The sequence below is a fragment of the Squalius cephalus genome (assembly GCF_949319135.1).
Source record: "Squalius cephalus genome assembly, chromosome: 17".
NCBI classification, from domain to species: Eukaryota; Metazoa; Chordata; class Actinopteri; order Cypriniformes; family Leuciscidae; genus Squalius; species Squalius cephalus.
This window is the reverse complement of record NC_137138.1, coordinates 31,875,005-31,888,139: the sequence shown is the minus strand read 5'-3', so window position 1 is coordinate 31,888,139 and position 13,135 is coordinate 31,875,005. Positions and strand designations below refer to the sequence as shown.

Genomic DNA, 13,135 nt, shown 5'->3' with positions numbered 1-13,135 from the left:
GGAGGTGTCAGCCATTAGTCATTCATTCTGGAAATGATTTGGAGTTGGTTCCATATTTATGAACCTGGACAAACAAGCAACTTGTGTAGAGAGATGGTGGATCTTGATGAACAGAAGTACCTGGTAGTAAGTGAGACTTTAGAAAAAAGTAGCCTAATGTGTGCAGTGCCCAAGACTGGGTGGATTTAGTTTACTTAATTTTACTTAATAACTTAAATTTGATTTGTTGTGCAGTCATTTTTTTACAGATTATTTTAAACAGTAAGTTCAAGATAATCAATTATACTAGTAGTGAATATTGCTGCGTCTCAATTCGCCTACTTGTACTACGCCCTAAAAGTATGTACTCTTTCTTTTGTGAAGAAAAAGTAGATACTTTTGAGTGTGTAGCAAAAAGTAAGACTATCTTTGGGACATACTATCACGTCATTCAATTGCGTCTTTGACGGTTGCTCTCTGTCGCATCCTGTCACAGTAAACTGGCCTGTCAATCATCTTGTCACAGTTAAAATCCTCCACATTTCATTTCATTTACTAACGTCTCGGAGTGAAGTGCAGAAGCACGCTGAACTGCAGTCGCGGGTCTTTCATGCGGAGACTCTCCTCATATTAATGCATAATGATGCATTTAAAAGTTAATGGCCAAACGGATCTTTATAAAAGTCCACATTGTTATTGCAGATGGAATATAACACGGATAACATTAAATAAATGTTTTTTTTTTTTTATCAGGTTAAACTTTGACTAGTCACTCAAAGCTTTATCTGAACCTCTCACCATCGGTCGCGCATATCCGCCATGCTTTTTACTCGTGTCTGTAGTTCCTCCTCCAAAGCACACTGGGTTGTGGGCAATATTAGCCTTTAGAGTGAGCACTTATCCACACTTCGAAAATCAGCCATCCGGGTACTTCTGGCATACTCTTTTCAACATACTATGCTTTGGGACACACTTATTTTAATCTCACATTCTGTTTAGGATGGATAGTATGGACATTGAGATGCAGGGTCTGACAACTACATTTTATAAAAATAAATCACTTGTCAAGTTTATAATATATATTACATCAGCATATGAGAGTCAGATTGGACGACTACAGGGACTCATCTCAAGATCACTCATTTAACAGTTCATCTATTGCCAAAATTCTGAAAAAAAACTCAGTCTAGATTAGAAAATGATTGAAAATATTAAAATCAGGAATGTCATAATCATAATGCATAGTTCATGCATAAAAAAATGTCCATTAAAAATCAACTCGTTGAACGATGTTCACTAACCTGGCGAAATTTGTCAATTGGATTGGCGTTTATTCTCTTTAGCATGCAGTGTGAAGTATTTCACTCAGTTCCCAGATCATTCCTATTCAATTTCAGCATGTGAAGAATAAATTGATACTGACGCGCGTTATGTATTATGCACGTTATCGTCTCTGACAGACGTTTGAGGACAGTTGAGGCCGCTCAGACCGCCATTTTCTCCCTCTTCTCAGAAAGCGATGATAAAACATTGGGTTTCAAGGAAATGCGTGAACTCACTGGACCGCTGCTTCTCGTATATTACTGTAAATTATGCTCGTTATTTTTTGACAGTCATCAATGTCGTGATATTCAAATGATGTGGAAGAAGTATTCAGTGAACTGATTGATACCCATGATTGTGTTATATCGATGTCTAAGTTTTTAATAATTGTCCAATATTCCAACTGACAGCCAAGTTTTTGACAATGAGAGATGAACTATGTTTAATTTTTGGGTAACTATAAAACATGCTGGAGACGTTCTAAATGCTTTTTGCGTAGTTTATTATTAAGTTAATTTCTTGGCTTAAAGGGCACCTATTATGAAAAATTCACTTTTACATGGCGTTTGAACATAAATGTGTGTTGGTAGTGTGTGTACACAACCACCCTATAATGATCAAAATCCACCCAGTGCTTTTTTTTTAAAAATCCCCATAAATCATAAGCACTGTCTCAGAACAAGCCGTTCTCAGATTCTGGGCAATGTGACGTACTTTTGCACAGGCCCCTCCCAAGACTGTTGACTGATACTGCAGTTTTAGCTTAGACCCGCCCTGAGTGAACTATACACAGTTCAACATTGTTTCGACGCCAGAGCAGCTGTAGACAAGAGTGTCTTCTAAGCGACTGAGGTGTTTTGTTGTCGGATGTAAGAATGAACATAGCAGTCTTCATTTACTCTCGTTGTTTCTCGAGGATGGATCTGTACCAACTGTTCATGATCCAGCTTATAGTCTCCGAAGCGATACTGGTCACGGCAGTAATGAAAGGGAGAGCGAGCACTTTATTACAGTTCATCTGAGTCGTTTTACGGATATAAAGTTTACCAGTTTATTAAGCACCCCCTGAAAAGGTGTGTATTTGTTTACTGTTAGTTGTAACGAGTGTTTTGTGTAATTCGCTGTGTATGTTGATGATAATGAAAGGGAGAGAGTTTATGGATAAGACTTTAATGCACACTTCTTATACTGTGTTTATTCTTTTTCTGGAGTAAAATTGACGCTTCATCATTTGTGTGATGTACAATAATCTTCATTGAACTCATCAGTATATTTTTGCCCATTATTCGGACGGGGTCCACTACAGCAGGCTTGTAGTGGATAAAAGCAGATGACAAATACGTTATAACCCTAATTAAACTAAACTATACCTGTCTATCTCCATACAGCATATATTCTCTGACTCTGTAGGCATTATTGTCCGTCGCCAGGTCAAAATGAACACGCTATTGAGAGTTTCTGTTTCCGTGAGATGAGATTGTCTTTCCACTGAGTGCAAGCTCGTGAGGCTCCGCCCTCTGTGCCGAGAGCAGCAGCTCATTTGCATTTAAAGGGATACACACTTTTTCTGAGCCCCAAAAAGTGACTATTTAAACATGCTGTAAAAAAATGATCTGTTGGGTATTTTGAGCTAAAACTTCACATACACACTCTGGGGACATCAGAGACTTATTTTACATCTTGTGAAAAGGGGCATAATAGGTGCCCTTATAAATAAATCACGTTACCGAGAGACTGACATGTTTGGATTGTCAAACATGTTACATTCAGCAAAATTCGTTGATCAAAGTTGTTTTTATTGTCTCTTATAGAAAAAAACTTTTAATTAAACCCATGACAATGCAGTTCCTGTTGTTACAACTGTTGTTCCATTACTACCCCTTAGCAGATTTTGACTCATAAAGATTACGAGGGCACATTCATTTAAATGGAAATAATGATGCTCACGGATAAATAATTTATTGTTAGTACTGTGATATTCCATTAAGAAAATGAATTTAAGTTTTGTTTTCAAGGTGACTTTATGAAAGTTGAGTAGCAGCAGCAGCACTGAGATCAGTGAGAAATGTAACATGCTGGTGAACAATGAGTTTCATTAATAAAAAAAAGTGTAACTTTATGTAAAAAGTATAACGTAAGTATTAAGTATCCAAGTATTTTTCAGCTACACAAGAAACATGTGTCCTTTATGAAGTTATTTAGAATGTCCTTGAAACACTGGTTCAGTTAAATGCCAGACATATTATAAACTGAGGGGGAAAAAACTAAAACACAATCCTAGCCTTGCGTATCAGGATACAGTGCCTAAATTAAATTGTGCTATGATTATGGTAATTATACAAATGCATCTTGGAGGAACAATCAAAACCATCAGCAAAGTTCTATCAAGCAAAAAACTCTTTCAAAAGCCCCATTTGGACAGTAATTGTTTCTCATGTATAATAATCATTAAAAAAAAAGTGAATGGCACCTCAGTGATAAAACTCATGCATTCAGATGGTGATTGGTGAAGGAGCGAGTTTTGTGATCCTATGAATACGCTGTTTACATAGTCATTGTCTGCTGTAAATAAAATGTAATATGCTTGGAATAATAGAACAAATTCATATTTTATTTAATAAAAGTATCCGATTTATTATTTGATTATTTAAATCTCCGGTTTAAAAAATAGGAAAATAGACGCGCTATACTTGGAATGGTTTTCTGTCTTGCATTTTATCTAAAAAAAAAAAAATGTGGAAATTAGCAGAAATTAGTTAATGCAGACTCTTATTTACAAGAGGTAAACATAAAGCGGCTTGGTTTATATTTTTTATATTTTAAAATTGTATTGCATACCTGCTTTTCCGCTTTTCTTCTTTCCCCTTTTTGTTCATAACAGCTCCCACTCGCTGAGGTGGAGCAGTGATGAAATGTTGTTCTTGTAAATACTTTCCAACATTTCAGTAATAAAAAGTGTATCTTTAAAATGCATGCAAATCAAAGTGAAGTGCAACAGTTAGCGTACAGTGCTCGACAGTGGTCAAAAATGATTTGAACAGTGATTTTTCTTTAATAGATCTCTTCTTGTCAACTTGGAGATATGGATTCGGGTGGCAATTAAATTACCACACGACCTTGTTGTTTGTCAAAAAACAGTAGGTAATCTGGCTGGGTATTTTTACACTGGTGGTGGGAGAAAAACACTGACATTCTGGATTTGAACGGAAATAAAAATCAACTGTAAATGTTGAAAATACCTTACGTCCCCATGAGAAACAATTACCGTCTGAATAGGACTAAACATGGAGTCACAGAGGTTAGCAAATGGTGACCTGAACTGCAGAACATTCAGGTGGGAGAAGGACTGCAGCATTTATTAAAAGGCAGTGGAGAGGCGGTGAATATTATAGACCGAGCATGATGGAAAGACAATAGAGGAGAAAAACAAGAGAATAAAAGAGGACAGACTCAATGCAAAAATAATAGAATCAAACTGCACTACTTTGTAGTGTCCTTGATGTCTAGATAGAAGAAAGAAGAAAATCTCTTCCCTTTCGAAGTCGAACTCAACACTGCGTCTTGGATTGACCATCAGTGTAACCAGTGTCTGAACTGTGAACACACCATTTTTTTTCATTGGCTTACTTTTTTTTGTCTTCAAGAGCCGTTTGTGTAAATAGCGTGTGGTGAACGTGGAATTATGAAGAAACTGAGCAAGCGATTCAGGAAGTGTGTGCCTCCTTGTCTCAGGTTTTTGACACTTGAGGACACACACAACCTGTGCGTTTTGTGCTTGAGTGCGGGATGCTCTGCTCACGTTTAGCCTTATTCTCAAAGAATTGAGGACAAGCGTCTGCATCTTGCGGCTAGGGCCCCACTGTATGCTGAAGTCATTGGGATCACAGGTTAGGTTTGCTGAAAAAGGAATTGCTCTTTCACATTCCTCAGTCTCTTGCATAATCTGATCCAACAGATAGCATGTTGCTGACACCATCCAGCCAGGAGGAGGCGGATGTGGTTGAAGTGGGTGAAGATAGCGTGTGTACTGAGCCCTCTCAACCCTGCATATGGGGAGCTGTCGGATGTTATGCCCCACACCACAACCAGATTGGATCTAGCGTGGGGTGTGGGAGACAGGAAACGGCTCATGGTAGACTTGATGAGCGTTTCCTGTCGGGCCATAATCGTCCTTCCCCCATGAGCCTCCCCTTTCTTCCCCATCTCGCACGGAAGTGGAGAAATCATGGAAGGATTTAGCGAGCGGGGATGTGTGAGGATGCCACCTGTTGAAGAAGCGCTTGTGAGCTATCTCTCACAGGGTAAGTCTTCCTCTTTAAAGGCTCCTGTCCTGTCATCTAAGCCGCTACAGACCACTTTGTGTTTGAATGGCATGGCGTATATGGCAGCAGGTCAGGCCTGTGGGGCCTTAAACACTATGGCTGTGTTGCAGGCCTACCAGGCAGATCTAATAATAATAATAATTTTATATAGCGCTTTTCTAGGTACTCAAAGCACTTTACATACTGTATGGAAGGTGGGAATCTCCTCAACCACCACCAATGTGCTGCATCCACCTGGATGATGCGACGGCAGCCATATTGTGGCAGAACACACTAACTTACTGGTGGAGAGGAGACGAGAATGATGAAGCCAATCAGTAAATATGGGGTGATTAGGAGGCCATGATGGACAGGGGCCAATGGGCAAATTTGGACAGGATGCCGGGGATTTTTTATGAGAGATCTGGATCAGGGGTTGTCTCCTGAAGCAGTCGCTGAACTGCTCCGTACCACGGGCTTAGCCCTGCAGGCCACCAATCAAACAGCCGCTGCCATTGGTCGTTAAATGGAAGCAATGGGGGTAATGAAGAGGCACTTGTGGTTGAACCTGGTGGACATAATAATTATCCCCCATTCTCTCCCTCTGAACGTTTTGGCACGTCTGTAGAGACAGTGGTCAGAAAGTTTAGAGGTGAGGCCACAGTCGGCCGCATTTAAAGTAGGACGTCCTGTGCCGATCCAAGTCTCCGCTTTAAGCCTCTGGGGGTCCTGGCCTGTGGAGGTAGGCCAGGGGCAGAGTGTAGCCTCTCATGCTCCTCCTCCCTCAAGAAATAGAGCTCAGAGGAGGCACGATGTTAGGAGGAAGAGACAAGACCTGAGGGAGGTGATCAATAGAAAGCGGTTCAGCTAGGAAGACTGGATCACTGAGGAGAAGTTTCAATATCTCCCCCTTGAAAGTAGTGGTATCATCCAAGGTTGTAGTTTAAAATATTCTCCCTTTGGCGAATACTCTCTGAGGGCTGTGTCGAGCAAGAGGCTGTCAAAGGTAAGCCATTTATTTATTCCTTAGAGCTCTGTTCTTGGGGCTAAAATGGCCCGCAAAGAAGGAAGGTTGTAACTTCGCTTGCTGCAAGAGCATAGAAGCAAGGACATCTTCTATTATTGGCTGATGGAAGCTTAGGGAGTGCTACCACTAGGCGGCCTGTGTGAGTTTTTGAATAAACGTGCCCTGGGTTGACGGTCTGACTGGTTAAATAATCCGTTGAGTCAGCTATGCCCACTATGATTGTGCATATTTACCCCTAGTGAGGCAGGCATTCCTTCAGCATGGCGGAGTGGGTATTTGTTCCCCATAGCGTCAATCCAAAATGCAGTGTTCAGTTCCACTTCAAAAGGGAATGTCTTACAGTTACGTCTGTAACTATGGTTTGCATGAGAAGGGGAATGAGACACTGCGTCTTGTTGCCATTTCTTGGGCCTGCTTGGAAGGTCCAGGACCGCGATTTGTTATTTGCAAAAGTTAATTTTAACGGAAAGAACCAAATTGGCCGACCCGTACATGCTCACTCAATGGATGGACGATCTGACAGGATTAACGTTACACTACCTCGGTTAAGTGGCCTGACATCTACACGATCCGAAGCTCTGCCTAGTCAGCGGCAAGGCCAGAAGACGACCATGTAGTGACATTACAGTGCAATTTTAATGATGCAAATGTTTTCTAGAAATAAAAATTCCAGATACAGCAAATTATTTTTTTTTACTATGTATTTGATTATTCTTTCTTACCAGGTTCTTCAAAATGTCTAGTCACAATTAAACACAACAATGTAAGCTATACAATCATAGATGATTCACAAATAATCCCAATAGTTTAGAAAACATTATTCGATAAAATTTCAAATTGGAGCCTGTACTCCGTCGATTCTTGCACCCAACAACACAACAAGATGACATTTAATTATAATAATAATATTTTAAGCTCCTTATCATGTTTGCCTCCAGCTAACGCCGTGAGGTAATTGTGACGTCGGCGCCGAACACTCTGCTAATGACGCCACGGACTGACGATGGTTACCATGACCATGGCTACAGTCATAACCTGATTTATGTTTTAGTTTATGAGTTTACGTTTTTTGGATATGCATGATATCAAGTTTTTTGGGCATGTAATAATGTGCTATCTTGCACATTGCTAATCTTAACATATAATGTGCTATCACATCATTCACTGAAGTTCATTGGAGAACAATGTGTACTATAGGATAGCAACGCGGTATTTTTACCAATTGTGGTGTGTAATTTATATCATTAGTCACTAGCAAAATTGCATTATTTTGTTTCTCCCCAAAACTCGCCATTTGCTATTAATTGTCAAACAGATAGTCCCACCCACCCCCAAACTCACGGCATTGGTTAAACAAATGTCACTGTTCATCTGATTGCTGTTTACTAAGTGCATTTGCAGACCTGTAGATCAATTAGCCTTTTACTGAAATGGGGACTTAAATTGTTACAATGTTGCAGTTTGATTAGCTTTACTTTTATTGTCAAGAGTGTGGGTTTATCTGTAGCTGTCGTTAAACATGTATAAATGTACAGTAGCCATCATTCCCAATCTAACTGATAAATAAGTTTGAGTGCTCAGATTATTGAAGCGCATCATTCTTTACCACAATGCACCTAAGCAGTTTTGCTTGAGCTGTTCTTAAAAGGATTTTTATAAAACAAATAGTTTTGTACAAAAAATGGCTAGTTATTCAGTAAACTTGCTTGAAAAGCAACACTGGCCTTTTTCTCTTTATTGTTTATGCTTAAACAAACAATTGCCAGTTTTGGAGAAGCATTAAAATATTTAAATTAGATTATTCACCTTGAGCAAAATAATGAAATGCTTTACAGATTTCAATTTACAGCATGTAATCTGTAGTGGAATACATTTTTAAAGCACGCACACAACCTTGCTTTCAGGCAGACTCATTTAAAACCCTAGTGCATACCATAAATTGTAGTCAACCAATCAGATTAGGGCTTTCAAGACAGAGAAAGTACTTTTAAGTTGTGTGCAGTATGCATGAGACGTTCATTTGGAGTGAGGCAAGTTGAAATAGGGGAAAGTATATAACTTTTTAAATTATTTATTTATATATTTATTTATTTATTTTTGTCTTATAGAGGTCTATAGACACTAGTACATGCAGAATCCGCATAAAGCATTAATACTCCTAGCACTCCAGAGAAGATAAATAAATCCACCCTGGGGATTATGGTTTTCTGAACATAAATTAATCTACCCCCCTCCAAAAAAACAAAAAAACAAAAAAAAACAACAACACTGTTTGTTGTTGACCAAGAAAAACAACAACAAAATGCTCTGCAACCTTGAGGCTCATCAGCAGGGCACAATAATACACTTTGTGGGGGTGATGAAAAAACAAGCAGATGGTGGCATGTCTTGTGTGCCACAAACACGTTGACATTTGAGGCGGAATGACCTCATTTTATGCCGATTCTGTCCTCAGTCTGGATTTGATTTGCCAGAATGAATCTTTTGAGACTCCCTATCTTTCTTTTGTTGGGGACGGTAATGGGAAAAAAAGTATTTGAATGTATCTGAAGACAATTAAGCATTAATAGACATTCTCCTGCAAACCATAGCCAAATTTCATGCAGGATTCCCCACAAAAAAACATAACTGAAAATGTCTCATCAGGGGGTGATTTAAAACACTAAAGTGGTTCAAATCTAGAGCGTGAAAGGCACCCAGCCATTTTGGCGCTAGTCCCACCGCTTAGCAACATGGAACAAATGAGGCCAATTTTGGCCAAGGACATCAGGCTGTACACTTGTTTAATCTGTGCTGAGAGAATGGATAATTGGAGAGAGAGAGAGAGAGAGAGAGGAGAGAGAGAGAGAGAAACAGATAATGGTCATGTAATACTAAAATCAATCCAGTTGATATTTTGCATTTTGCCTCCTCATCACTATTTGTTCCCATCAGGCATCTCTAGTAATGTCATTTTTTACTACAAAGCTGCCCAACCACAAGGAAGACAACAAAATGGCCATGTTCCAAACCCCGGTGGTCTGCTTAACCGTGTGCTGACATATCCAAAACTGGAATGGACCCTAAGTAACAAGCCTGATATGCTCTAAATAGGCCAGACAAATAGTGCTTGCGTGAAGTGCACACACAGTTGATTTGCAAGGTTTGACATTAGCATGTTGCTAAGCTAACAATAATGAGACAAAACACAAATATAGAGTGCTGCAGAGTCTCATTTAGTCACCTTTTTCAAGATAAGTAAATGTTTTCCCTAGTTAAAAAAAAAAAAAAAAAAACTATACCAAAATGTATTTAAAATACATTTATTTCATACTACAAATTTGTATGACTTACTGATATAAATATTATAATTATCTTTCTTTGGAGTGCTTCTTTATTGCACAATGCATATTTCTTAATATTAAGCCTAAAATGTGTTTTAATAGCACTATTAGTATGGATAGTATGATCTCTGTATAATATCAGTCTTTCAATGCAGGATATTTAAAGTGTATCTGAAGTATACTTGTAATCATTCCACTTCAGCACAATCAAATATACTTAAGTTATTCAGAAATAGTGCTGAGGTCCAATTAAAGATATACATTTAGTACAAAATTTGTTGTTACAATGTAGCAGACTGTAAGTATATCAATTTAGTATACCAACAGTACAGTTGCAGGGTATTTATATTAAGCACATGCAAATGTGTTTGTAGTATACTTAGCATAAATAAATGTATTTGAAATACATTTTGGTATATTTATTTTTCACTACTGTTAAAACAATCACAAGGGGGTATTACATATTTTATGTCATAGAATAAAACGTGAAAATATCTTGAGCTTGTGTTTATGACAGACCTTATTTCAGATATTTAACTTAAAACCCCTTAAAATATTGACTTCTGGACAATGGAACCAGAAGTGCAAAAATGGCAAGTCGTTTCCGCATTTTAGCCTACAAAAATACATCGTCCCTGCAGAACTCTGTTGGGTAAAATAGTCAATTTTAATTAGATTATAACTATTTTTATCTATGGTTTTATGTACTGAACGAAATACATTTCTTCCAATGTTTATCCAGATGGATCACCCTGCTTATAAACACTAACCTATTATCTTTGGCTTGGATCCCATTTCCCAAATTCTCGAATATGTATTTTGTCTTGTAGCAATGGTAGATTTTTTTTCCCACATGTTTTTCATTTATTTATATGCTTAAAAATAGTGAAGAACAAATCGGCCAGTGTCAGAAGACAAATACTCTTGGCAGTTTTGCTTTTCAAGCAGTTTTGTGTGTGTACATGCACTGCCTTAGATTTTGGCTAAAACAAGGTATCTAGGAGGCTGCATAATACTGCCTAATTTGAACCATCTTTGTACCTGGTGCACACTTACAATGATGCTGTCTAGGTAGGCAGTTCACTGGTTTTTGCAGCATAACCAAAATAACTAGAAACATTTCCAATCATCTGATATTTACTCACAAACTTCTATTTCAGTTATATGACCTCTGCATTCTGTAAAATCAGTTGCTCTTGTGGTAATTTTGATACAAGGTTTGTAGTTTTTGATTGATTTAGGGTACATTTACACAGCAATGATGTTTTCACGTGCAGACGACAATATTGTTAAAACGTGGTCGCATGGTTCCGCGAAAACGACTAAAAGTGCTGTATTTTTAGGTGCCAGTAGTTGGCGATGTCACTTTGTAAAAAAAAACTATACGCCTATAGACACGTAATATGCATGGTTCACATGACATAGTTTTTGTAATTTACACGGAGACGATAACGGTACTGACCCCAAATCAGCCAAAATGCATTAAAAGTTTTTAGTTGAAAACGGTGTCGTGTGAACGGACTCTCAGCGGAAGGTTTGCAGCACTTTGACAGCAGACGTTTCTCAATATCTGCAAGAGCTCTGAAATATTCAGATGTCAACTGGCTTTCTCTCATTTATCTTTCATTTTCTGTGTCTAGAACTAAAATGCTAAAAGTGGCCTCCCTTTTTACAGAACTAATCACCCCTGACAAATTAATCTGGTCTGGTCGAGAATTGCCTCAGATTTTTTGTTTGGGCCACATAGATTTATTGTATAAGCTGCTTTGTTGAGACAAATGTAGTGTGACAGATTGAACTGCATCTTGTGAGGTAAATGTACTTGAAGATGACAGTGATGTGAAAAAATTAGCGCTGCTGGGAAAAAAAGACAGCAGAGATTTGATCACACTATTGTCTCCACCGGACCTTTTAGCCCCAGTTCTGTCTTTGCAGAGGTTTAGAGAAAACACACAGCTTGAAGAGCTTGATATTGGGTGTTGTTTTGCATTTGTTTGATTGTTGCCATTCATACACTGATCATGTAAGGTGCACACTTGAATCCATTTATTATAATATGTGAGAACAACATAAATGTATATCTTTCATAAATTTGTATCATGCATCCAGCTTGAAACTCTAGAAATAAATCACTTTTAAACAAATACACAATTTGGAAGTGTATAAGTGTGATGACCTTTTTGCAATTCAGCTAGACCTTAAAGGGTTAGTTTACTTTCAAAAAATATTTGCTGATAATTTACTCACCCCGATGTCATCCAAGATGTCCATGTCTTTCTTTCCTCAGTCGAAAAGAAATTAAGGTTTTTGAGGAAAACATTCCAGGATTTTTCTACACAGAATTGACTTCAATGGCAACCAACTATACCAATGTTCAAAGAAGGTTCAAATGTCCGTCTCAATACAGCTTCAAAGTCTCTACATGATCCCAGTTAAGAAATAAGGGTCTTATCTCACAAAATTATATATATATATATATATATATATATATATATATATATATATATATATATATATATATATATATATATATATATACTTTTTAACCACAAATGCTCGTCATGTACCATCTCTGAGATGTGCCACGTATTACGCCATCACGTTGGAAAGGTTACGCGTCACATCATCTAAGTTATTTGTCTGTGTACTCTAGGTAGGGAAAGGCGAAAAATTTCATCTCATTTTCTCCTCCAACTTCAAAATCGTCTGACATCTTTGTTTTAATTTATTATTATTATTGTTTTTTTTTTTTTTCGTGACCTTTCCAACGTGATAACGTAATACGTGGCGCATCTCAGAGATGGTACAAGACAGGCATTTGTGAATTGTATATATATATATATATATATTTTTTTTTTTTTTTTTTAGAACATGACCGATCGTTTTGCGAGATAAGACCCTTATTTCTCGACTGGGATCGTGTAGAGACTTTGAAGCTGGATTGAGACGGACATTTGAACCTTCTTTGAACATTGGAATAGTTGTTTGCCATTGAAGTCCATTCTGTGTAGAAAAATCCTGGAATGTTTTCCTCAATAACCTTAATTTCTTTTTGACTGAAGAAAGAAAGACATGGATATCTTGGATGACATCGGGGTGAGTAAATTATCAGCAAAAAATTTTTTGAAAGTGAACTAATCCTTTAAAGACTTCTAGAACTGCTGGAGGAGCGCAGTAAAGAA

At 37.8% G+C, this 13,135-nt stretch overlaps 1 protein-coding gene across 1 annotated transcript in view; it reads left to right on the top strand.

Annotated features, from left to right (window-relative positions):
• Positions 1-13,135, top strand: part of nsg2 (neuronal vesicle trafficking associated 2) — a 39,510-nt gene that overhangs the window by 21,959 nt on the left and 4,416 nt on the right. The window lies entirely within an intron of this gene.